Source organism: Eptatretus burgeri, chromosome 14, assembly GCF_056783735.1.
Source record: "Eptatretus burgeri isolate ZD-2024b chromosome 14, Ebu_testis_v1, whole genome shotgun sequence".
Classification (NCBI taxonomy): Eukaryota; Metazoa; Chordata; class Myxini; order Myxiniformes; family Myxinidae; genus Eptatretus; species Eptatretus burgeri.
Genome location: NC_140974.1, coordinates 31,323,163 through 31,349,573, shown reverse-complemented (window position 1 = coordinate 31,349,573; position 26,411 = coordinate 31,323,163). Strand labels below are relative to the sequence as shown.

The 26,411-nt window shown below is 44.3% G+C and overlaps 1 long non-coding RNA gene across 1 annotated transcript in view; it reads right to left on the bottom strand.

Annotated features, from left to right (window-relative positions):
* The window catches only part of LOC147012895 (uncharacterized), a 53,416-nt gene that overhangs the window by 10,361 nt on the left and 16,644 nt on the right, over window positions 1-26,411 (bottom strand). Inside the window, exon 2 of the long non-coding RNA XR_015051106.1 lies at window positions 13,473-13,618. This is a non-coding gene — a long non-coding RNA (uncharacterized LOC147012895). The remainder of the gene's footprint in view (window positions 1-13,472; window positions 13,619-26,411) is intronic.

Here is a 26,411-nt window from a genome sequence, read left to right as displayed (position 1 = left end):
CAGCCTATGTTGATCTCTGTAAAGCGTTCGATTCAGTGAATCGGGATGTCCTCTGGAGGATTCTTGGTCTTCGTGGGGTGCCACCAAAACTGATCGATCTGATGTCTGAACTCTACTCTGGTACTGAGAGTGCTGTGAAGTGTGGTGGTACCATCTCTGACTTATTTCCAGTTGTTACTGGAGTTCGTCAGGGATGTGTACTTGCCCCCACACTTTTCAGCACTTGTATGGACTGGATTCTAGGGAGGATGTCGGAGAGATCAAGTTGCGGTGCATCATTTGGGAATGTCAAGATCTCGGACCTTGACTTTGCAAATGATGCAGTCATCTTTGCGGAGACTTTAGACATCCTCTTGGGGGCCCTCGAGGTGCTGAATGAGGAGTCAGAGCCGCTGGGATTACGGGTTTCTTGGGTCAAAACTAAGATCCAGGCTTTCGGTGACATCTTGGATGCTGCTGTCCTGTCTGTGTCTGTTTGTGGTGAGGATGTTGAGGTCGTGGAGAGATTCACTTACCTTGGCAGTGATATTCATGTCTCTGCTGGCTGCGAGTCAGAGGTCAATAGACGTCTAGGTCGGGCCTGGGGAGTCATGGATTCACTGGATCATGGGGTGTGGCGCTGCCGGTACCTGTGCGGGAGGACGAAAGTCCGAGTCTTCAGGTCCTTGGTCCTTCCAGTCTTGCTCTATGGGTGCGAGACTTGGACTCTGACCAAGGATCTGAGATGGAGACTTAATTCCTTTGGTACCAGGTCTCTTCGGAGAATCCTTGGCTATCGCTGGTCGGATTTTGTGTCCAACGAGCGGTTGCTGAGAGAGACTCGGATGAGATTTGTTACCTGCATAGTCCGTGAGCGTCAGTTGTGGCTGTATGGACATGTGGCTCGTTTTCCTGACTCTGATCCTGCTCACCAGATTCTCTCAGCGAGGGAGTCTCATGAGTGGAGGAGGCCAGTGGGTCGACCACGTGCCTCATGGTTGCAACAGGTTGACCATCAACTCAAGGAGATGGGGATGGGCCTGGCATCTGCCTGGGGGATGGCCAGTCGGAGGCCCCTGGAGTACCGGCGGAAAGTGGACGCAGCGACGTGCTGTTCTGGCACGTGCTCCCATACCTGACCTACCTGACCTGTGCCATACTCACTTGCACATGCAGATGGGACACTGTACAAGAGCATCAGAAAGACCCTCCTGGCAGAACAAGAGAAGGATGTAGTTGCTGTAGGTGTTCTGCCAGACTCGGGGTGTTCAGCCTGTATTATGGATGGAATGGCTGGCTATACCAGAGTTCGATTGGTGGGAAGATGTTGTCGAAAGACATTTGGTGAGGTCAGCACATCCACTCTGAAGGTAGTCACATGGCCTCTGAATGTTTGCACTGTGACCATGGAGACATCATATTTGACTGATATGAGGTTTTATATTCAGTCGAGGCATCTGAATAGGCTAGCTTCCTTATAGGAGACAGCCTTCAGGTCAAGATCCATGAACTGCATATACCCGTTCCAAAGAACTGGAAACGATTCATCAGCCATCCAAAGAACAAGGCCAACCTGACCAACTTCCTTTGGTCATTAATGGGGAAACAACGCACTAGTAAAGGCAAGGCTCTTGAGCTTGGAGGTGGCTGTTGTGAAGTAGACCAGCAGGTGGTCCAAATTACGAAGAATCGATCCTCTCAGTTAGAACACCTGGTCTGTTGTCATGAAGAAAGGGATACAATGATTCTACTTCATGCCCAGCACAGCATTAGGGGATAAAGAACAAATCATAATTTGGTCTCCTGATGCCAATGTAGCCATTCTGGGCATCCATTTTGCTGCACAACTTGCCACTCAGCTCTGGTTCAAAACGGGTGCTACAGACAGAACCAGATTCATACAGCTCCATAAAATTACAGAACGGCTTGGGCATGGGGTCTGCAAAGCACTCCTGGCACTGCAGGTGCTTACTGGTTGTAATTGCACTAGTGAGTGCACTTTCCAATGACGACAAAGTTAAAGCAGTAAATTTGGTGAAACAAAATGCAGGTGTGTCATAGGGACTGTGCACTCTCGGCAAGCATGCAGAGGTATCTATCTGAAGGTGCCAAAGCTTCTTGCACAGAACTGCTGTGCAAAATGTATGATGCTAAATGTCAAATCAACAATATGAACAACGTGCAGCATACCTTGTTCTGTTGAAACCAAGCACTGAATGAAGCTCTTCCCCTAAACTGCAGACAGCTGCAGACAGCTTGGATCATCACATAACAAGGGTGATTGATCAAACGTGGGTTTGGAAGAGCTCCTTGGAGGCAGTTCCCAATATACCTTCATTGGTAGGAAATGGTTGGGAACTGCAGGATGACATTCTTCAACCAATGCTCATGATCCTGCCAACTGCCCCAAAAAGCTCTGTTGGAGGCGGTGAGTGGTTGCTGAAAGTCCGTGCACTGCAGTGGTTGGTGCAACTGTTCATTACACACTCCTGCTGGTATGCGCACACTCCTGCTGTTGTGGAGGAGAATCTGAATGCCAGAATCCTGAGACGTTGACACAATCGCTCGCTGCCCATTGCACCTCAGAAGATTATGCTGGGTGTGACAAATCATGTTTATAACATAGACATACATGCATCATGTACATACTTTTACACACATAAAGGATAGGCAAGCCATATGTAAACAATAATTATAATCATTTTGTTTGCCATGTCATATATTGTGAGATGATGTGAAAATCATATGTTGTGTAAGAGCACTGAAAACATCTGAAACAGTCCAAAGACAAATCAAACACTTTCCATGTCATCTTTCTTTGTTCCATGGAAGGGTAAGTCCTGAAACGTCAACTCTCCTTGCATTCACAGTGGATCAACTGCCATTTAAGTTGTTTGTTACATGCAAAATCGAAGTCGATTTTGTTATTCTGTCTGTTGGGTCGCCGAAATAGGTGACCCTTATTGTGAGTAATTCTGTCTGTTTGTTTGTTCGTTTGTCAACAGCATAATTGAGAGTAAACGTGGGCGGATTTTGACCAAACTCGGGTGGTAGGTACATGAGCAAGTGCTTTGGAAATTGTGATGGTTGCTAGGGACGCTTCGGTTCCCTAGCAACAGCTGAAAAACCTTCAAAATCGGTACCGTTCACGCAAAATCAAATCCGAAAGCCATTATCCCACGTAGGGTTATGAAATTTGGCACGAATGATCTACAGGTGATGCTCTATCAAATATATTCCGGTTTTTGTGATATATGGAATACTTTACCTGCAGCACCCCCAACGATTAGGGTATTGGCGAAAATTGAAGGCCCCCTTGCGACCAGGTGAGTGCATCGATACAAATGAAACTTTGCAGGTTCATGGTACTCAATGAGTACTACAACTTTGCCTCAGGACATGTTGACCGATTTCGCTTATGTCAGGGGTCAAAGGTCAATTAGTGCAAAAATCGATAACATAGGAGAGCTGGAGGTGCCTTTGTGCCAAATGCTACTCCTCCTAGGGTTATGGTCGGATGGTCATGAAAATTCACACTAATCGTCTGGAATACATTGTGCACAAACAATCGAGCCGGATTTTAGATTTAGATCTTTGTTCACCCACAGCACCCCCTCGAACTTTGGGGATTTCCGATTTCAAACCGCATTTTCGGTACTTTTCATTCAAATGGATACCGAGTAGTTATCAGTAGATGGAACTGGATGAGATTTGATATGCATAATTATAAGGTGATTCCCTATCCGCTATATGACATCCATTTTGCTCTATATCTTATAGTTTCTATTCTCAGCGACCCATCGCCGCCTACCGGCTTGTCTGACTATTTGTCTGTCTGTTTGTTGCCGACAGGTCGCAATTTTAAACCGATCTTCATGAAACTTCACCACATGGTAGAGTTTGTCATAAGGAAGAGGCCTATTGTTTTGAGGTCAAAAGGTCAACATAGGCCAAAGGTCAACAACTTCGATGAGATTTCCAAAATCCTCAATTTTCATCCGATTGACTTGAAATTTGAAGAGGATTTATATTCCAGATCACTGAATTCAACCAATAAATTATTTTTGAGGTCCACGTGGGTCAAAAGGTCAACATCAGCCACATTTCCAAAATTGTCAGTTTTCATCGGATTCACTTGAAATTTGAAGAGGAGTTGCATATTTGGTCATTGACTTAAACCAACAATTATTTTTGAGGTCAAATCTGTTTTATGGATTTTGCAAGTATAGTGCTCTGCACGACTTGTTGGTATTCCATTTGTCTGTTTATCGCATACAGGTCACAATTCTAAATGGATCATCATGAAACTTTAACAAGCTATAGAGGTAGTCTCAACTGAGAAGCCTATTGATTTTGAGATCAAAGGTCATCTTGAGGTCAAATTTCTAAAATCATCATTCTTCATCCAATTGACTCGAAATTTGAACAAGATTTGCATATTGCATCACTGAATTGGGAAACCAACTATTTTTGAGATCAAAAGCTCAAAGGTCAAATCAAGGTCAAACATCTAAAATCATCAATTTTTATCTGAAAAATCATAAATTTTCATCTGATTAACCTGAATATTAAGCAGCAATTGACTTTTCAGCAATTAAATGCTGAACTCGTGACATGTTTGTGATGATTTTAAATCAGGAATAGCGGCTGAAGTCATGTGCGGATCCATGAGGGGAGGGGTAATAAATGCTTCAGGAGTTGATATATCCAGATATGAACAATACAAGATATTTCATAGGAAATGTCGAACGTGATGATGTATGGCGGAGGGGAGGTTTCAAACTCATAAATAAATCCCTTTTGAATTCCCAGAGTCCCTGCATAATTACTCAGAAAGCAATTAAATACCACAAAGCAAAACCAAGCCACACAGCATCACCAAACCACCCAGCATATACCCAAACCACCATCAACAAATAACCAAAACACCCAAACTACCTGGAATCACAAAACCGCCCAGCATCACCAAATTACCCAGCATATCACCAAACCTCCCAGCAGATAACCAAACCACCCAGAATATAACTAAACCACCCAGAATATAACCAAACCACCCAAAATATAACCAAACCACCCAGAATATAACGAAACCACCCAGAATATAACCAAACCTCCCAGGAGATAACCAAACCACCCAGAATATAACCAAATCACCCAGAATATAACCAAACCACCCAGAATATAACCAAACCACCCAGCATATTACCAAACCGCCCAGCATCACCAAACCACCTGGCAGCTCACAAAACCACCCATCATATAACCATACCACCCAGCATATCACCAAACCACACATCATATAACGAAACCGCCCAGCATATCACCAAACCACAAAGCATATCACCAAACCTCGCAATTTACCCAGGAGGCCGAAACAACCCAGCATCACCAAACTGCCCAGCATCACCAAACCACCCAGCATATAATCAAACCACCCAAACAAACAAGCATAACCAAATTACCCAGCATCACCAAACCACCCAGCATATCACCAAACCACAAAGTATATCACCAAACCACGCAATTCACCCAGGATCCCGAAACCACCCATCATCACCAAACTGCCGAGCATCACCAAATCACCCAGCATCACCAAATCACCCAGCATCATCAAACCACCCAGCATCATCAAACCACCCAGCATCACCAAACCACCCAGCATCACCAAACCACACAGTAATTCACCAATCACCCAGCACATAACCAAACCACCCAGCATTACCAAATCACTCAGAATATAACCAAATTACCCAGCATATAACCAAACCACCCAGCTCACCAAATCACCCAGCATCACAAAACCAAACAGCAAATTAATAAACAAGCTACAGAGCATCACCAAACCACAGAGCATCACCAAATCAAACAGCATCACCAAGTCACATAGCATCACCAAACCACACAGCATCACCAAATGACACAGCATCACCAAATGACACAGCATCACCAAACCAGTGCCGTATATAAAGAGAGTCTAACCAACTGGCTTGGCAGGCGCCATATTGCATCCCAGCCAGCGTGATTCTGGCTATGTGGGAGCATACACGCGGCGCGATATGAACGGGCATTTTCCTTCTTACAAAAAAAGTAATGGGAGTTTCGACTTCAAATTTTGATCTTTGCTCGAAAATAAGTCGCTCTCCAAGATGGTGTATTCTGGATGCTGATAAACCCACCCAAAAATAACTGAGGTGGCATAATACCACAAGTCGCATACTGAGGACGGACTAATCTATTTCTTGACTGTACAAGATTTCTTGCCTGAATCTATGGAAACCTGTGTATCGCACGAACCACAGAGGTGAGAAATCTAGCGCAAAATTGACCAGTTCAGCAAAGCCTCAGACTCTCTGGAAAATCCTCTATATCTCTTTGCTGATGACTCCACCATCTGCCGTACCATCTGTCATCCCTCAGACCGGCAAGCAGCAACTTCTTCGCTCACTGCAGATCTGGATAAAATCACAAACTGGTCCAACACGTGGAACATGTCTTTCAATCCAGACAAATCTCACATTCTCACTATGTCTCTTTGAAAGGACAGTTTAGATACCCCCCCCCCATCCACTTTCTCAACAATCCTCTGGAAGAAGTCCTTTCTTTCAAGCTTCTGGGTCTCACTATCTGCCATGACCTTTACTGGGAAAGCCACATTCCAAACCTCGCCTCCAAAGCCAGTCGCCGACTGGGAATCCTCCGTCGTGCAAGGTCCTTCCTCGGCCCACCTGAGCTCCTGACCACTTACAAAGCTTTTGTCCACAGCCTGATGGAGTGCTGCTCTCCCCTCTGGGCTGGTGCTCCTGCCTCCCGCCTTTCTCGGCTTCACGCTGGAGAAACCAAGGCATTTCGGATCATTGGCAGTTCCCGCAATGAGGCTGAGTCTTTGGGCCTCTCACTCAATCACCGCACGTTGGTCGGTGGTCTTTCTGTCTTCTACCGTCTCCTCTCCAGCCTCGCCTCCCCCCCAGCTGTTTCTGTGATTTGTCCCCACCACATTTACGCAGGGCGCTCAAGGTCTGCCAACAACCCCCTTCTGGTAAAACTACCAAAATCATGAATCACTGCTCACCTTCACTCTTTCATTCCTCTTTTTCCCCACCTTAGGAATAATCTCCCTTCCTCTATTCATTCCCATTCTTCCCTCCAGGCCTTCAAAACGGTTGTTCACCACCACCTCTTATCATCCCCCATCCAAATCCTCGATCTTTTCTACCCCCGTTAATCCACCCCATCCCCACCTCCTTCAAATTCCCTGCTTTCCTTCCTGAAAGTCCCTGTAATGTCCATCTTGTATACCCCATGTTCCCCACCCCATCCCTCTCCCTTCCACAGATCTCCAAATGTCTCTGTTCCCCACTATTTTGTCCTTCCCACTCCCTCCCCTCCTGTCTCATGCCGCCCTTGATGTGCGTTGTGTGTTAGCTCTCATACGAGCCTCGACAAGGACTACAAAAAAAAGCCAACCATGGTTCGGAGAGCCTGCTCCTCAGGATGAATTAAAGAAACATGACCAAGAATTACAGAGTACAAGATTCATAAAACGCAAAAACAAAAAAGTAGGGTACACTGCTATAGATGGCCAGGACGGTAGACGGCTATAACCGCTATAGTAATAGCCGTTACAGCCGTCACCCGTCCAGAAGGGGATAAAAGTCAAAACCATCTTCGGTTCTTCTCCATCTGACTTGATCCCTTCAGGGCGGGAGGCGGCTATAATCTCCAGGCGGTTATGGTCACCTCCCGTCCTGAAGGGGTAAATACGAACAACTGACACCAAGCTCAGTTCTACTTAATTTTTTAAACACACGCTCTCATTGCCTGCCGCACTCTTGCTGCCGAGTTGACTGGCAGTACCAACTTTTGCCTGGCTGACACGGATCAAATTTTGCGCTTTGGAATAGATGTACAGACACACAGTGAAAAACTTCGTCAGTAGCTTCGTTTTCAGATCGTGGCAGTCGGGAATATCAACTGAGAAAGCTGACAGACGACGGACAAGTTTTTAAACCAGGTTATGCCCATTCAACTGGTCCTGCACCATCCTGAACTGCTTCTCTCCTTCTCTGAACAGCTTGAAAGCCTCGTTACTGCAATGAGTCAAAGCGCCTTCTTTGTACTCCTTCAGTCTTGTTATCGCCTCACGACTGCCCTGTGAAAGAGACTTTCGGCGGTCCTCCGCGGTTTCCAGGCAAGTGGTGCAATGTGTCCAGGATTTGGAGACGGAGGAAATACAGTAGCCAGCCAGGTAATACAAGCTGCTCTCTTGGGCTTTGCTCAGAGGATCAGGAGGCAGCTCTCCAATCAAATAGCTGAATGTGTCCTCGTCACATTCGTCTGGTGTCGCCGGTTTCTCTTTCGGAGTGTCGAGGAAATCCGCTAAAAATGACCGGTCATCCTCGAGATAATTACCGGACGTGGGACACTTCAGAAATTACGCCACCATTATGAGCTTCAGAGCCTGTCGGAATTCCAGCGCGTTTGGGACAGGATTCTTGAATCGGATGCACCCAAACAGGTTCTCGAGGCAATCCTGCATGAGTCTGGATGTGAGCACAAAGTAGTGTCCCCTGGCCAGCAGTTCTCTCTGAATGTCGAGCACAGACGAGGTCGATAATATGACGCCGGCTTGCCACGGCTTCCACGATTTGCCACATTCTATCTCTCCGAATAGCACCAGCGTCTCTTTAAGGTGCCGGATCGCCTTCTCATAAGCACACGTTTTCGCTTTGCTGAGCACGGTGGCGGGGTGATGGCTGGACATCAGGTCGAACCAGGTATTCATAAAGTCGAACCAGGTGTTCATAATAACGCATTGTCAAAACCTCACATTTTTCGATCACATTTTTATGATCATATAAAGATGAGGAACAACACCAAAAAATAAACCCATTTTCATTGTGCATCAGGGTATTTGCTCGAATGGCCTCCTCTGATCTACTTTTGGTGACGTAAGGGATCTTTGTTGAGCTTGGACATAAATCACATGGAGGATAAAGACATGAAGACACGTGAGTGAACTTTAATGTGAAGTTCAACAACACGAGTACATTAGGCACATATTATACGAGACAAGAACCTGGTTTCGAACACCATGAGCCATCAGGTCAGATGAGACCCTTAGATCCCTCAACAGACCAACCGATATGAGACCTCGTTCTTTATTTTCCCGAAAATCAAAGCGACTGCAAGAAAACAAAAAAGGAATCATTGACACTCCAAACGAATGAGGGGGAAAAGGAACATTAAGTAAAACTGTCACCTCTTATACTGATCTCTTATAATGCCAATGAGGTATGATGTACTTGAAACGAGCCTTTAAACACGTCACAATGTCTTGATTACCAAATGTTAATGAGATAATGAAAGCCCAACATCAAACCTCATAAATAAAAGCTCAGAAAGCCATTGAAAGAGGCAGGAATGTGAATTGGGATGAACTCCAGAGTCCTTTAGTTCGCAGATGGAAGTTTATGATGAAATTTCGAACGAGTTCACACAAATCATGGCTTTCGAACGTCGATGGATCATCAATTTCAAGGCAATGAGAAAATTGGGAATTAAATTGATTAAATGGCTGATAAAGGTGCTGCTGCTGCAGGTTGGTGTAGGGATGAGTAGTGATGAGAACCTGCGCAGCCAAGTGATTGGCAGCTCAACCGCAGCAAGAATAAAGGTGCTGCCGCAGCAGGTTGGTGTAGGGATAAGTAGTGATGAGAACCTGCGCAGCCAAGTGATTGGCAGCTCAACCGCAGCAAGGATAAAGATGCTGCTGCAGCAGGTTGGTGTAGGGATGAGTAGTGATGAGAACCTGCGCAGCCAAGTGATTGGCAGCTCAACCGCAGCAAGAATAAAGGTGCTGCTGCAGCAGGTTGGTGTAGGGATGAGTAGTGATGAGAACCTGCGCAGCCAAGTGATTGGCAGCTCAACCGCAGCAAGGATAAAGGTGCTGCTGCAGCAGGTTGGTGTAGCGATGAGTAGTGATGATAACCTGCGCAGCCAAGTGATTGGCAGCTCAACCGCAGCAAGGATAAAGATGCTGCTGCAGCAGGTTGGTGTAGGGATGAGTAGTGATGAGAACCTGCGCATCCAAGTGATTGGCAGCTCAACCGCAGCAAGGATAAAGGTGCTGCTGCAGCAGGTTGGTGTAGGGATGAGTAGTGATGAGAACCTGCGCAGCCAAGTGATTGGCAGCTCAACCGCAGCAAGGATAAAGATGCTGCTGCAGCAGGTTGGTGTAGGGATGAGTAGTGATGAGAACCTGCGCAGCCAAGTGATTGGCAGCTCAACCGCAGCAAGAATAAAGGTGCTGCTGCAGCAGGTTGGTGTAGGGATGAGTAGTGATGAGAACCTGGGCAGCCAAGTGATTGGCAGCTCAACCGCAGCAAGGATAAAGGTGCTGCTGCAGCAGGTTGGTGTAGCGATGAGTAGTGATGATAACCTGCGCAGCCAAGTGATTGGCAGCTCAACCGCAGCAAGGATAAAGATGCTGCTGCAGCAGGTTGGTGTAGGGATGAGTAGTGATGAGAACCTGCGCAGCCAAGTGATTGGCAGCTCAACCGCAGCAAGGATAAAGGTGCTGCTGCAGCAGGTTGGTGTAGGGATGAGTAGTGATGAGAACCTGCGCAGCCAAGTGATTGGCAGCTCAACCGCAGCAAGGATAAAGGTGCTGCTGCAGCAGGTTGGTGTAGCGATGAGTAGTGATGATAACCTGCGCAGCCAAGTGATTGGCAGCTCAACCGCAGCAAGGATAAAGATACTGCTGCAGCAGGTTGGTGTAGGGATGAGTAGTTATGAGAACCTGCGCAGCCAAGTGATTGGCAGCTCAACCGCAGTAACGATAAAGGTGCTGCTGCAGCAGGTTGGTGTAGGGATGAGTAGTGATGAGAACCTGCGCAGCCAAGTGATTGGCAGCTCAACCGCAGCAAGGTGACGTCTCATAAGAACGTCCAACAAAATGATGTTTGGCACGGTTTGTTCACCTGAATGCTCCTCCCTCGTCATGCCTGTTAGGTGTCACATTCACTTCATTTAACACTCATTTTAGGTTCTCGATACCGCGGATTGTCTCCATTGTGAACCTTTTGTTTCTCCACGCCATTCTATGTATCCATGGAGGGACATGGATCCGTTATATTACTCACACTGAAGACCGACCACCATCACACTACCTGCATAAAGGTTTCTCTACCAGCGGATCATCCACTACGACCACAGATATCACCACTATAATTGCTATTACTTGAACGTAACCAATTATTCCCACCGTCTTGTGGGGTGAGGAACGGGTTTTATCCCAAGCCTTTCACGAACAAGTCAGCCAGGCCTGACGTTCGACTAATGATGCGTCAATTTGTAATTTGTTCAGGGGGCTGGCGATAGCTCGTTTAATTTTCGTGAGAGACATCGAAGGATCTCTGACATCCACGAACTAGTGCTGGCAGATGGGACACCCAGTTTAAAGTCTACCGAGAACAGGTGCATACAGCCAAGTCCTCCAGTCCAATGTCCATCTGCATGGTGAAACAGGTGTGATAGACATGCATGGTGAAACAGGTATTATCGACATAATGGTGAAACAGGTGTGATAGACATGCATGGTGAAACAGGTATTATCGACATAATGGTGAAACAGGTGTGATAGACCTGTATGGTGAACAGGTGTGATAGACCTGTATGGGGAACAGGTATGACAGATATGTATGGGGAAAGAGGTATGATGAAACAGGTATGATAGATGTGTATGGTAAAACAGGTATGTCAAACATGTATGGTGAAACTGGTATGTCAAATATGTATGGTGAAACAGATATGTTAAACATTTATGGTGAAACAGGTATGTCAAATATGTATGGTGAAACAGATATGTCAAACATGTATGGTGAAACAGGTATGTCAAATATGTATGGTGAAACAGGTATGCTAAAAATGTATGGTGAAACAGGTATGTTTGACTACATGAACATTGATTCATTTCTACACAGAGGTCAAGGCTCATGATGGAGCAACAGAGAGTAGAAATTCAATGCGTTGACGATAAAGGGGAAGGGAAAGGTGGACATGGAATGGAGAAATGAACAAGGTATGATGAGGAGAGGTGAAATATGAGTATTTATAAACTCATAGAGAGCTGACACATCGAAGGGCTAAAGGTAAGAGGTAATTCAAGCATCCGGGGGAAGCAATTGCACTGCTGTTCGAAAAGGGGGACAAATGTGTGAAGATGACCAAATAACACAGATAACCTGACACATTGTGTGTGACCTGTTGGGGCTGGGGAAGGGGCATGCACCCGAGGAAAAAGTGGTTCGACCAAATACAAAAAGGACACTAGCAGACCCTGTGCCTCGGAATTGGTCTGGTGTATTTGCCCGCCAGGTAAGATCTGCTGTTGAAAAGCAGGGGAGTTAACGGTGGTAATTCAAACACTGTATTACTTCCAGAGGTTGGTCATTTGCAGGCACCTCGTTCTTGCAACTCAGTCTTCTTTCATTTCCTTGTCAATTAACTTATAAAACTAGGCATTCTGTGGTGTGTGCTTCATGATGCTAAAGCACAATCAATCAGAGGCAAAGACACATTTGGTTGATGGATCTTCATCCAGGCCCACAAGAGTCAGAGAGATAAAATATAAACACATGCATGTATTTTGACAGGTAATGGGTGTGATAGGAATCTGTTCCCGGTTTTATGAAGCTCGGAGTAATGGAGCAGAGAGGAGGAATATGCAGCTAAAAGTGGTTTCAATAAAATAATTGGCAACAAAAAGTGGGAGGTGAACAAGATAACCCGTTGTGCACAATGCATTGTAAGAAGCTTGGCCTTGGAACTATTGAGAACTATTTATTTATTTATTGAAAAATATTGAGCTATTGATCATCCTCACCTGCTCCCTCTTCTGCCCCCCACCCCGTTCCACTCTCCTCCCCAAAAAATCCATAAAATGTTTGAGTGAAAATGTAAGGATTTGATCCTGGTCAGGCAAAGACCATGGTGTAGCGAACACCAAATACACAGACATGAGTTTGGTCTGTAATACATATTTACTGAACACAACAAAACATGTAACTCGTCCTGCAAGCACAAACTGCTGCTTGTGAAATGAGCAGCCTATGAAAATACTGAGGTAGTTATAATCACATCCCAATGACAATGACACAGGGACTGTGATGACTCAAGGCAGTAAATGCTGTAACGACTCATATTATAACCTGCCATGGGGATTGAGCCCCACACAAGGGGTTGAATATGAGAGGGGAATTTTGATTAATCATCAGAAATACCTTGATCTACCATTTCTCTCTCTGCCACGGCCTGATCACCACTCAAAATTATCTTTCAGACAGAAAAGATCACATGCTATGTTTCATAATTACGTATGGTGGAAATTTAAACAATTTTCGTCTTCTACGGCCCCAATTATTCCCACATTCTTGTGGGGATGGCTGGGGGGGGGGTTTCTGGGGAAATCACTTTCATGAACCGGCTAGTCATACCTGATGCTCCACGAAGTAGTTCGGGTCGGAAGTTGTAAATTGTTCAGGGTGCCGGCGATAGCTCGCATACACCTCGTGAAGGACACCGTGGGATCTTTAATGCCCACCAACATACTGGCAGATGGGACGCCCACATTGACATCCATCTGAGGGATGGCACACACATTGATGAAACACCCTGCCTTCAAAATACCAGGATGACAGTTTATAGCTGAGATGGAAATCAAACCAGGCTAGCGAGACAGCTGAGAGGCGAGTGTGCGTACCTCCAGGCCATGCTTCCAGCCCGGAAAATTTAAACAATAATTATTATCTCCCGATGGAAAACACAATGTGTGTTTGTGCATATGTGCGTTTGTCTGTCGCATTTCATAAGGATGATTTAGGAAAGGTTTTAAATGACAATCTTTTGACATGACTGTGTGTTCACTGCGATCTATTTTTCAGGATTAAAAAAACAACTCAAGAAATATTTTTCATAAAAGTGGAATTACGTCTCTTCTGTTGGAATTCCAGAGAGTGACTTGCAACTGGGCATTAAGGGTGGTATACAGAAACTTAAAAACAAACAAACAATAAATACAAGGTGCATAGAGGTGAAATTCACTGAACATGATGTGTAATGTACACAGAATAAAATGAGTGTTTATTTACATCCATAGGATGTTTAATAAATAAAGACGTCTAATAAATATGCCTGGCGCTAGGCCGAGGCTTCAGACTTTGGCACGCTCACGAGGCCATACCGTTGAAATGAAACGTCCCAGAATATAAAAAAAAATAGGGTCACATTTGTACTTGTAGTGTTTTAAAATAATGCTTCTTGCTGTGAAACATCATATCTTCCAGTCTTCTTGAATACTTTGACTAAAATAATTCCAACCCATCATTTTTGATGGGCTTTTATACAAGTCTCCAATAAACATAGGCCAAAATGTCTACAATTGTCAATGTTTATCTGACTGACTTGAAACTTGAAGAGGATTTGCACGTTTGGTCAATGAATTCAACAACCAATAATTATTATTGAGGTCAATATAGGCCACAATGTCAACATGGGCCATATTTCTAAAATTGTCAATTTACATCCGATTGACTTGAAATTTGAACAGGAGTTTCATAAAAATGACCATCATGTGTCGCATAGTCTGGTAGCCATATTGGATCTAAGGGATAATCTTTGAAAATCTTCGTAGGAGAAATCACTTAACTGATAAATGCAAAATTTAACTAATTGATCAACTACCCATGAGAAATATGGTTTGATAAAGATGACACCATCAGTCACATGGTCTGGCAGAGCCATATTGGATCAAAGAACCCCCCCCCCCCAAAAAAGACAAGAGTTGGCTTGCACCAAGTCCTTCTTAAGACTGCGCAGGGAATGTATTCTACAGTATCCATACCATCTATTTTTTTATTAAACAAGTCTCATACAATCCTCATTAAATCTCATGAGAAATGCATATGAGTTTTCCTTGTAAGAGACAGATTGAAAGGGAGAGGCGAGCAAAGTACTGTAACTAAAAGTCGACACATGAACGGGCTAATGTAAGTGGAATGAATATATTAAATAAAGAGATAAATTAAATTTGTTACAAACAGAATGCATGAGTGATAACTTTTCCAAAGTATCCTTCACAGGTGTATACTTGCAAAGGATTCAATGAAGCAAGGTGTACATTTGTATTGGGAAACATAAAGTCCGATTAAGCACTCGATTAATCACAGACTGGAGGTGTACATATGAACCTGGAACAGGTGCATCACTCGAGTCAGGACAATGAGTCACAATATCCATGCCTTGGTAGCTGTGTAGCCCTACTCATCATGATGGGGGAAAACATGAAGCAAGAGTCAATATGGAACTTTCAAAATGACGTATTCTGCCCCAGAAAGCTCGGCATGCATGCACAGAAACCCCAGGAAACGTTGCTGTTCAGGGTGTCATCAAGTATATCGGGTGTGGGAGATGAGGTTTGTTAACTAAAATGGTTCACCAAGCTTCTAAAAGAAGTTGAAAATACTTGGAAAAGTACCCGAGATAAAGGCTATGCCTCTGCACAACGAAAGACTTGGAGAACCTTCTCATTTCGCCAAATGGGAAGCTGCTCATACTGCAAACTACTGACCATGTGGGTTAGTGCAAGGCATGTGCAACACAAAGCCCTAAAGGGAAGGACACATCTGGGGCTTGTGAATGTGCAGATTAAGTAAATTTTTTTTAATATTTACTATTAACCATGTTGGGAATGGGTGGGGGTGGGCGAGCTGCAGGAGCTGAGATGGTTGTTATCAATATATTATTTGTTTGGCTCTGGGCCTACAAGGGAAACAAGAATGTCACTTGGTAGAGCGCATACCTCCACCAGGGTGAATAGTTTACGATTTGTATCCCACTGATAGGTCAGATCTGAATCTGGACCTGAACAAAAATCTAATCGTCTTGTTCTTGTCACCTCACCAACTCATCCACCTACTTTCGTCATAACTCGTCCACAACTTTTTAAAATATCATGCTATATATCGTTTTTGGCCACATCTCTCAATGGTGAAGAATCACTTAGGAAATTAAAAAAAATTATTGTATCTGGATTCAGATCTTCACCAAAATTGAATCAATTAGTCCTTGTCACACACTCAACCTGTCCACAACTTTTTTCAGATATCGTGCTGTATATTGTTTTTGGCCCTCTCACTCATTGTTGAAGAATCACGATAAAAATTCTCGTATCCGGATCCAACCAAATCTTCACCAAAATATCATTTCATACTTGAAAGACACCCAACCTGTCCACTCATCCAAATCATCCACAACTTTTTGAGGTATCCTGCTCACAGACAGATAGACAGACAGATAGAGCTGAAAACAAAACCCCCGTCCACCACTAAAGGTGGAAGTAATTATACGAGATTTTTGCATCTATTGCTAAAGGTTGAAGTGTGTGTGTTCTGTGCATGCTCGTTTGCATGATAGGAAATGATAGGAAATAAACATCTCTCCATGTCATCCACGGATATTTGTCATATTTCGTCCATTTCATGAGTCCGATTTTCATTCAAGGGTTAACAGAACAATTAGGGTTCACCAGTTTGAAATCGCCTCTCTTGTCTAAATGCTGAAAATATGTTAAAAAGACGATTTGAATGACATTTTGTGTTATCAACGGCAGGTTAAAAGTGCCCGGCGAGCCAAACTGAGTCAGGGTAAACACAAATACAATGCATGCGTGAAAGGCCTCATTATTAACTAGTATTCATCCACGTATTACAAGCACATGACATGCTCACCAATTTGTTTTCTGCATACTTCATGTACAAATACAGTGTTCATCTGCTTATGGAGGTCCACAGACAGGTGAACATTTGCCATTAGGATTGAAGTATATATCATGTAAATTCCAGGATTGATGTTTATGTACATCATGTACAAGGCCCAAGGGTTTATACATTCTAGAAATCATAACGATGCATTCATTGTTGCACACTTGATCGAGAAATCTCCTTTGTAATTTAGATTTTACCAATAGTTTAACTTCCTTTGTTGTGAAGATATGCCTCTCATAGGATTATCACGGTGAAGCTTTTCAGTATACCAGCAACCTAGCACTAATTTTTCCAACCTCTGAAGGATGACAGGCAGTCAACCCCACCTGGTATTAAGTCAACAGCTGAGTGGGATTTGAACTCAGGATCCAAGGATCCCAAGCCCACCACTCTAAACATTAAGCCAACACCAATAATACAGTTCTGATCCCAGTCCCATACTACAAGGGCACTTGGCAGAGCACATACCTCCACCACACAACGCCTGATCCATAAGAACATATCGGGCCCGATACATTTTTGAACAAGAAAAAGAGCAATCAGAGATTGCAGACCCTCGCCAGGACTTGTTTTGTGTAGTGTTTGTGTAATTTTGTGTGGTGTTTGTGTACTGGTGTGTTACGAAATTAATCAGACATATAATTAGAACTGCCACTTTATAACTGCTGGCAGTTATGACCGGGCACCAAGATGTCCCGCTTTAATGCAACCCTGCTTTGATCAGATGCCTGACCCTGACCCATGACGTTTTTCATTATTATTCATTTGAATTTAGGATGGGACTGAAATAAATTAAATTGAAATCAAATGGAAGACCAAAGAGGTACAGTCCCGCATTGGAGTAATCAGAAGGAACCCGAACAAGCAAAAAGCAAATATGAAATAATTAGGAGGAACCTGGATAGGATTCACATTTCAGCTGCTACTCCTCTACCCATCAAACCCATCCATGTGCAGCCAAGTGAGCCTTATTCAAAAAAAAAAAAAAATCAAAAAGAAACCACATCAAAAAAAATTAAATAATTCTGGCTGCCAGACCATGTGTCTGTTCATGTTGAAATTTAAAGCATATGTTCCTCATCACTATTACATGATAATTGTGAAGTTTCACGTTGAATGATTAAGTGTTTGAACAGAAATAATTTTTTTAAGAGATTCATTCAATCCAATATGGCTGCCAGATGATGTAATATCAATTATTCATGGTATCCTGGTATGATGGTATCCCCAAGGCTTGGGGAACATTTGTGTGAAGTTTCTCCACGATCTGTCCAGCAGTTCTGGAGAGGAAGATTTTTTTATTAGTTTTAGGATAAATCCAATATGGCTGCCAAACCATGTGACCTATGATGTCATATGTGTGAACCTTTTATTCCTCATGGATAAGCAGTCATATGTGTAAAGTTTTGCCTCAATCTGTTTCGCCACTTCAGAGAAGATTTTTGAAGGTTTTCTCCTTTTTAAACAATATGGCTGCCATATCATGTGCCCGATGAGGTCATGAAATATTTTCTGTGGACCATTTTATCCCGAGATGACCCTCAAAAATTTTCATATTGATCAGATGTAGCATTCTACAAAATGCAATTATGACGTCATAACGAAGGCACCTATAACGAAGGCAAAATAATTTATTCCAGATCAGTACTTGCCATGTGCCATGTTTCAGTTTTGTCCTTGGTGCGGTTTCAGAGAGGCAGAGGTCCAAGGTTTTTACATTTTTTCAACATGGCTGCCACAACACACTACCTTTGACATAATGAGTATCAATAAAACATTTTACTTGAGTAGTCGCTCCTGTGGTGAAATTTTTGTCTCGATCCAACAAGCGGTTGCAGAGAAAAACACTTTAGTTCTGTGCGGATAAACAAAGAAACAAAGAAACAACATGGGTGGTCGCGATATAATTGCATACTAGTCAAACAGTTTTTGACGGATCGGGCTGAAATTTTTTGACAAAGAGGTTGATTATAGTGTGCATAAAAGCACGGAAGGCAATTTTTGATTTTCGATTTTTTTTTCGGATAAAAAAAAATTCAAAGTCCTGTTGCTAGGCAACGGTGGCGTCCATAGCAACTGTGCTCAAAAGCATACAACTAGATCCTGGTATGAACCCACCAGTCAAGTTTCATCAAAATCGGTTGACTCCTCTGGCCTCCAGAGCTGTCTATTACATACAAACAAACAGACAAGCCGGGAGGCGACATGGGTGGTCGCTACATAATTGCATACTAGTCATACAGTTTTTGACGGATCAGGCTGAAAATTTTTGACAAAGAGGGTGATTATAGTGCACATAAAAGCACGGAAGCCAATTTTTGATTTTCGAAAAAAAAAAAATATATATATATATATATATATATATATATATATATATATATATATATATATATATATATATATACATACATAAATATTTTTGGGATTTAAAAAAAAAAAATCAAAGTCCCATTTGCTGGGCAACGGTGGCGTCCATAGCAACGATGCTCAAAAGCATACAACCAGATCCTGGTATGAACCTACCAGTTAAGTTTCATCAAAATCGGTTGACTCCTCTGGCCTCCAGAGCTGTCCATTACATATAATACATACAGACAGACGGAAAACCTGAGAATAAGGGTAGTCTAGCGACCACTCAACAGACGGAAAACTTGAGAATAAGGGTAGTTAAGCTCCCACCCAACAGACAAAATAGAAAAACGTCGTGCAGAGTACAATACTTGCAAAATCCACCGCTCCCCCTCTCCAGAAGTTGCCATGGATACATCAAATTGCCCATTTCATTAAGATTGAAATTGACAATCTTAATCAAAGCTCAGGTCAATCGGATGAACATTTATTATTTTCAGATTGAAATTGATGATTAGAAGATTGATCTTGAGTTGACCTTTCACCTTTTGACCTCAAAAATAGCTGCTTTCCCAATTCAGCAATAGAGTATGCAAATCCCGTTCAACTTTCAAGTTAACTGGATGTAAATTGACAATTTCTTCAGTTGAAAATTGATGATTTAAGAAGTTTGGCCTTGGGTTGACCTTTGACCTATTGACCTCAACAATCATTGGTTTCCCAATCCCGTGACACAATGTGCAAATCTTTTTCAGATTTCAAGTTAATCAGATGAAAATTGAGGAGTTCAGAAATCGCACCTAATTTGTTGACCTTTGGCCTATGTTGACCTTTTGGTCTATATTGACCTCAAAAATAATTGATTGGTTGAATTCAGGTCAGGTCAGGTATGGGAGCATGTGCCAGAACAGCACGTCGCTGCGTCCACTTTCCGCCGGTACTCCAGGGGCCTCCGTCTGGCCATCCCCCAGGCAGATGCCAGGCCCATCCCCATCTCCTTGAGATGATGGTCAACCTGTTGCAACCATGAGGCACGTGGTCGACCCACTGGCCTCCTCCACTCATGAGACTCCCTCGCTGAGAGAATCTGGTGAGCAGGATCAGAGTCAGGAAAACGAGCCACATGTCCATACAGCCGCAACTGATGCTCACGGACTATGCAGGTAACAAATCTCATCCGAGTCTCTCTCAGCAACCGCTCGTTGGATACAAAATCCGACCAGCGATAGCCAAGGATTCTCCGAAGAGACCTGGTACCAAAGGAATTAAGTCTCCGTCTCAGATCCTTGGTCAGAGTCCAAGTCTCGCACCCATAGAGCAAGACTGGAAGTACCAAGGACCTGAAGACTCGGACTTTCGTCCTCCCGCACAGGTACCGGCAGCGCCACACCCCATGATCCAGTGAATCCATGACTCCCCAGGCCCGACCCAGACGTCTATTGACCTCTGACTCGCAGCCAGCAGAGACATGAATATCACTGCCAAGGTAAGTGAATCTCTCCACGACCTCAACATCCTCACCACAAACAGACACAGACAGGACAGCAGCATCCAAGATGTCACCGAAAGCCTGGATCTTAGTTTTGACCCAAGAAACCCGTAATCCCAACGGCTCCGACTCCTCATTCAGCACCTCGAGGGCCCTCAAGAGGATGTCTAAAGTCTCCGCAAAGATGACTGCATCATCTGCAAAGTCAAGGTCCGAGATCTTGACATTCCCAAATGACGCACCGCAACTTGATCTCTCCGACATCCTCCCTAGAATCCAGTCCATACAAGTGCTGAAAAGTGTGGGGGCAAGTACACATCCCTGACGAACTCCAGTAACAACTGGAAATAAGTCAGAGATGGTACCACCACACTTCACAGCACTCTCAGTACCAGAGTAGAGTTCAGAAATCAGATCGATCAGGTTTGGTGGCACCCCACGAAGACCAAGAATCCTCCAGAGGACATCCCGATTCACTGAATCGAACGCTTTAGAGATCAACATAGGCTGCAAGCAGCCCCTGCCGAAACTCTCGTCTGCGTTCGGTGAGGACACGAAGTGCAAGGATACGGTCAATCGTTGACCTCTTTGGTGTAAAGCCTGACTGCTCTGGACGCTGGTGCTCAAGCAGATGGTGGCGAACCCTATCGAGAATTATCCGAGCAAAGACCTTGCCCGGCACTGAGAGCAGCGTCACCCCTCGGTAGTTGTTGCAGTCTTGGCGATCACCCTTCCCTTTCCAGAGAGGGACAACAAGGCCCCTCTTCCAGTCAGTTGGGATGATGCCTGTGTTCCAGGCAGAGCACAAAACTGCATGCAACGACACGAGTGCAGCATTTCCACCAGCCTTGAGAAGTTCGGCATGGATGCCACAGATCCCTGGAGCTTTGCCCTGTTTCAACTGGTTCATCGCAGCCCGTGTTTCCACAAGTGTAGGTGGACCACAGTTTATTTGAGGGTCAGCAACAGGGATTGTAACACCCTTGACGTCCAACTCGACAGTTGGGGGATCAGCCTGGTACAACCGCTCAAAGTAACCGGCCCAGCGGGCCTTCACTTCAGACTCCTCTGTCAAGAGCCCACCACTCTCTGCTCAAACTGCAGTGCTCCGAGGGATGGGCTTGGATGAACGTAATGCGCGAATTCCCCTGTAAGGGGGACGAGAATCACCTGTCCACAGGTGATGCTCTACCCCCTCACAGATTCCTCGCACATAGGCCTCCTTGTCCACCCTCAGTGCACGTACAGTTTTACGCCTCAGCTCCCTGAACAGCTCAGCTCTGCCATTCAGCCTGGCCCTGCGACTCTGGTCAATGGTATCCAGTGTCCCTTGAGAGACAAAATTCTTCTTTGCCCTGCGGTGAGCTCCAAGGCATCCACCGGCAACATCAAGGACGGTGGTCTTGAAGGCGTTCCACAACTCTTCAGGACCCCCCAAAGCACCCAGACCCCCCAAGTGTCCACTCAGCCTGTTCGCAATCTCCTCAGCTACTCTCTCATCCCTGAGCTTGGTAACATCCAGCCTCGGCTGGGATAGTACCATTCGCCAGGATTTAAGGTGCAGCTTTAGAGTTGCTACAACAAGCCTGTGGTCAGTATTGAGGAACTGAGCACTCCGGTAGACTCTGCAGTTCTGGATCATCCTCCAACGACCGTCAATGAGGACATGGTCAATCTCCTTTGCCACACCGCCAGCGTTGGAATACCAAGTCCAGCGATGAGCTTGTGGGCGCTGAAACCATGAACCAGCCACCCTAAGTTCATGACTTCTTGCAAAGTCAAGGAACTTAGTGCTATTCTGGTTCATAGTTCCTGACCCATGGGGACCAACACATACCTCATAACCGGTCGATGCATTGAAATCCCCCAAGACGAGAAGTGTATCTCGTCTGGGGCACTGATCAACCACAGACTCGAGTGTGGCATAGAATGCATCCTTCACGGTGAGATCACTCGCCTCAGTCGGAGCATAAACAGAGACCAGGGAAATGACACCTAAGGAGTGACGAATCCTTAATCTCATAATACGCTCGTTGACCGGTGTTACCTCAATTATCATTGGGGTCAGCTTATTGGACACAGCTACAGCAACTCCTTGGGTATGGTAACCATCAGAGCGACCAGACCAATAGTAGGTGTAACCACCCACCATTATCTCGCCGCAATCCGGTCTCCGAACCTCAGAGAGAGCTGCAATCCCGATGTCCAAACGCTTGAGCTCAGATGATAACAGAGACAGGTGATCATCCTCTCTTAGGGATAGGACATTCCAGGCACCCACCCGAAGGGACCGCCTAAGGTTAACCCAAGGAGACCGCCGTCTGGTGGACGACACCTCAGCACCACTCCGACACACTCTCCCGCAATCTGACCCAGGGATGTTACCCCGTGGTTTCCCTCCTATCAAAGATTGGGGGTCCCGAAGGCTTTGCCCCAATCCCGTCATCCGGTGAGCTGCCTTGCGAAGGGAAGCTGCACAGGAGGTTGAATTCAGTGGCCTGAAATATAAATCATCTTCAAATTTCAAGTCAATCGGATGAAAATTGAGTTTAAAGATCTCACCTAAGTTGTTGACCTTTGGCCGATGTTGACCTTTTGACCTCCTGACATTAAAAAAAAATTGGCTTCTTGCTTATGGCAAAGTCGACCATGTAGTGAAGTTTAGTGAAGATTGGTTTAAAATTCTGACCTGAAGGTGATAAACAAACAGACAGAGACAAACAGACAAGCTCACAGACAGACAGACAGACAGACAGGACAGCAAAATCGACTGACCCATATACTTGAAAAATTTTCGATTTTACAAGTAATAGACAGACAGAGGTGAAAACATAATCTCCTTCCACCATTGGTGGTGGAGGTAATTAATGTCCAGATGGAGTTGTGTATACAACATCATTATATCATTATACAAACCTTCTTCAACAATACATTTGTTAGCATTGGTAATCAAAACATTTCCCATTTTGAAAACTCTCAACAATCTGGTTCATTGATCTTATAATTGTGTGTAAGTGAAGACAATTATATTCTATTATTAAATGTAATCTCAAATATTGCCTTTTAACGATATTGAACTGTCCGACACCAGTCGAGCTTAATCCTGAAATATCTGAGATCGCAAACTTTCCTTGATTTTAGATTCATTGGCAGCGGCATTGAACAGTGTTCGAGAAAATTGACATTTGGCAACGAAACAAGGAAGTGGTCATGTGATGTGGTCCTGAAAACCACACTCCAACTCCAGAATGAGGCACACTCTAACTGCTTTGGTAAAAAATTCGTTCTTTTTGAACGAGAATAAAAAGAATGCACATGAAACCCACCAGGAAATCTCTGTAACTTTACCTGACAGTTGTCCTGAACTGAGGGTACTGTGCAGTGGTGGCCATTATTCACTGGGGGAGGTAAAATTGATGCACACGACATATCACGTGTCGTCAATTCCTCCCCTGGACAATCTGAGGACATATCATCACTATATTCACAAAGTCTTGACATAAGATCTTATTAAAGTTAACGATCTTGCAACCAGAACCCATCCACATCAGTAATGAACAATCACAGCGCTCTGAATCACTCTTCCAGACTACATTGGAATTTCAGACCAGATTAATTGAGATTTTCCCTTTTAAATCTCGTGACTACATACCCATGGCCTTTCAAATTAAAAAAAAAAAAAGTGATTGGTTGTTCTAACAAAACCCATCGTCCTTTACCAACATATACAGTGGCACACGTCTGTAACTGGATGGAATCTTGAAACTGGAGTATTCCATGGAATTGACGGCTCTTTGAACTGTCTTCGTGTGTGCCAAACATCACAATGGCCCCCTGAACCCTTTTGTCACATCATGGAGGTTTGATGTGACAAAGGATCAACGTTTGTTTTTATCTAACAATCCAAGGCAAGATCTCTCTTTTTCTCTCTGATTTCCAATGATTGTATGGATTGATGGGAGAGGGTTTGTGCTGCCTTTGTCTTCAACTTCGTGATGACGTTTGACATGGATTATTTTGGATGGTTAACCATTTTTAAAAATCATCCTTTTAGAGGAGTCCACTCTCTTACAGCCGATTGTGGTTCCTCATCGCATTCTGGACAATAACAATGTGTCTCAGACTTTGTATTCGTATATCCAGTTTACATTTTACATACCGCAAAGGTGGCGTATATCTGTTGATAATTTAATTTATAAAGCGAAGCAGACAAGCTTGGACAATTCTCAAACTGGTAAAGGATGTCCAGTGACTTTTATATCAGTGTATAATCCAAACTCAGAAAATTGATCACAGCAGAAGCTCAATTTGGCAGCCAGGAGGAAAGGGCTCATGAGTTAGAGAATCACTTATGGACAATTGTTATAACTAAGGTCTTACCGTCAGCCATGATCTTTCTTGGGCAAACCATATTTCAAAGTTGGCCTCCAAAGCCAGTTGCCATCTGGGCATCCTCTGTCATGGCACACGTTCCTTGGCCCACCTGAACAAGGCCTTCATCTGCGGTTTGATGGAGTACTCGTCTCCCTTCTGGGTTGCCTCCCCTGCCTCACATATTACTCAGCTTGACCTTATGGAAACCAAGGCCTTTAAGATTATTGGAATCTTCCGTGATGAAGCCCAATCCAGAGGCACATCACTTTCCCATCGAAGATAGGTCGGTGGTCTCTCTGTCTTCTGCCACCTCCTTTCTGGTCTTGCACCCTCTGCTCTTTCCGTGCTTTGTCCCCTTAGGTTTCTTCAGGGCTCACACAGTCCACCATCAACCCCCTTCTGGTGAAACAGGATCACTGCTCACCTCCACTCATTTGTTCCTCTTTTTTTCCCACCTGTGGAATCAACTTCAATCTCATTCTTCCCTCCAAGTCTTCAAGACAGCTGTTCACCACCATCTGAGATCATCCCCAATCTAAAACGATGATGTTTTCTACCCTTGCAAACCCCCACCCTAGTCCTTCTCCTTCTAAACTTCCAGTTATTCCCTCCTGTGAGATTCCTTCTGTATCAAACTTGTCTTTTCCTTTCCCTCATTCCTCACCACACCCATTGTTTGTCCAAGTCTGCTCCTAGCTTGGCCTTCAACTCTGCTGTTGGTGTTGCCCCCCTCCCTCTCTCCTGTTCATTTTGTCCTGTTATGTCCTCATCCGTTCAGTGTACGAGGTCTTCCACGAGCCTTGACTATGTATACAAAAAAGTCATTAAGAGGCGAACATGCCCTGGCGATTAGAAAATGAATCAAAGGCAAAATGACAGTCAGGGCTGATCATCATGTACTTGTATACGTTTAAAACGTCCCCCTCTCTCGCAATGTGGACTAGCATGAGTAATGACAAGCTTGAATCAGGGATCACTCCATAATTTTCCTTTCAACAAAATCCTCGGTGAAGTCATTTCTTTTTGTAGCTTTGATTTACGGAATGACTGCACGGAGCAGACAAGCACATGAACAAAGATTTTGTTTGGCTGAGGATGTTGGAAAATTGTATTCATCGCTGTCTCCCTTCTGGTAGGAGATCAGAAATGGATGGAGACGTGAAGCGCTCCTCGGATCCAGTCATGTAAAGGCTTTCTGGCCGATTATTATTTTGGACAATATGCAGCATGATAGAGATTTGCCTTCTAACATTGGCTTGGTGACATTAATATGTAAATGTGAGGGATGGTGATGTTAGGAAGAGATTGACGAATAAAATCCGATCAAAACAGGGATGCGAGGCCAACAGAAAATTAATTTCAACACACGCACAGAAATAAAAAGACGATGGAGATAAATA